The sequence below is a fragment of the Gossypium arboreum genome, chromosome 1, assembly GCF_025698485.1.
Source record: "Gossypium arboreum isolate Shixiya-1 chromosome 1, ASM2569848v2, whole genome shotgun sequence".
Lineage (NCBI taxonomy): Eukaryota > Viridiplantae > Streptophyta > Magnoliopsida > Malvales > Malvaceae > Gossypium > Gossypium arboreum.
In genome coordinates, this window is record NC_069070.1 from 17630813 (window position 1) to 17632401 (window position 1589).

Here is a 1589-nt window from a genome sequence, read left to right on the forward strand (position 1 = left end):
TAAGGAAATAAAGTGGCAAAAAGGGAAATTTTGAGTTGTCACTATTGGGAAGCATATTATGATATATTAATTCAAGAAAGGACTAAATTGTAAAAGTGAGAAAAATTTTGTAGCACAAGAGTAAATACTCAAAATTTGAGGGGTAAAATGTAAATATGAAAAAGTTGAAAGACAAATAGTGTAAATATTTTAAGGGTGGAATGATCTAGAAACTAAGAAAAATGGATGAATTAGGACCAAATTGAATAGGTGAAGAACTATGAGAGACTAAATTGTAATTTTATCAAATTAAATGATGACTCAATGATGGAATTTTAAAAGATAAGAAAGGGCAAAATGGTCAATTGGAAGAGAGAAAAATCTAGAAAGTAATGATGATGTTGATGATATTTTATAATTATTTAATTAGATAAATATTATTTTAATGAGATATTTTATTGTTTTATTATTATTTATTTAGTATAAAAGGAATGAAAGATGAAGAATTTTCATCATCTTTCCCATGCACTAACGTGAGAGGAAGAGAGAAAGAAAAAAAAAGTTTTGCTTTCTTTACAAATTGGTCTTTTTACCAAAAATTCACCATTTTCACCCAAAAATCAAAAGAATTTCCATAGCTACCAAGAGAAAAAAATGTTAAGGAGACTACGGGAAGTTAGAATATCAAGTTGGATTCAAGAAATGGAAGCTGAATGAGAGAAAAAATCAAGGTGAAGATTGAAATCAATAGAACAAAGTAAGAACATCATGATTTCAATATATTTTTAAGTTTGATATTATTGAAAAAGCATGGGATTGATGTTAATGTAGAGTTTCCTTACATATGGTCCTATGTTCTTGATATGTTAGTGAAGAGAAAATAAGAGAAAGTGATGAGAAATAATGTAGAAAAAGAAAATAGGGGTGTTACACTACTGTCTATGAAAGAGGTGGGTTGTGGGGGAAAAGTAGTGACATGAATTGGGCAATTAAGTCGAGTAAATACTACAAGTGAGGTACATCTCAAACACTTATCTAGTGTTTTACATTATGACTTATCGTTAGCTGGTTCCTTCTAGATTTCTGAAGCAGGTAAGTCGAAGGGTTTACAAATTGGAGTTGGCAGTTATACACAAGGTTAACTCAGCGTTCAATATGGGCATGCCTAAGCCTTTTTGTGCTGATAAAGGGGATCCCGATTGAGGCAAGTCACGATGAGAGGAAGTAAGAGCGGTGGGCTCTTACGAATGACAAGTACAAAAGAGAGAAATGATTTGAGTTAGGTGATGATAAAGACATATGTCGAGGGAAATGTTCCAAGGGACAAAACGACCAAAAGAGAAACTAGTTGGGAATTGGCCCAAGCATAAAGGCAGTTTCGAGACAAGTTAAACTAGTGTCATTCCGAAGATACGAGGACGTCGCAAAAATGGGTGGGGAAAATGTCACGAGCCGCGAATTAAAGCCCCTGACGAATGCACAGGGAACATATCATAAAAGTCAATAAATTAAATGAGACTCCTTTAACCCACTTAAACTGGCCTGATTCGTTGAACTCGTGAATAAGCCCATCAACTTGAAGCTTTGGTGGCCTAATAAAACATTTTAAT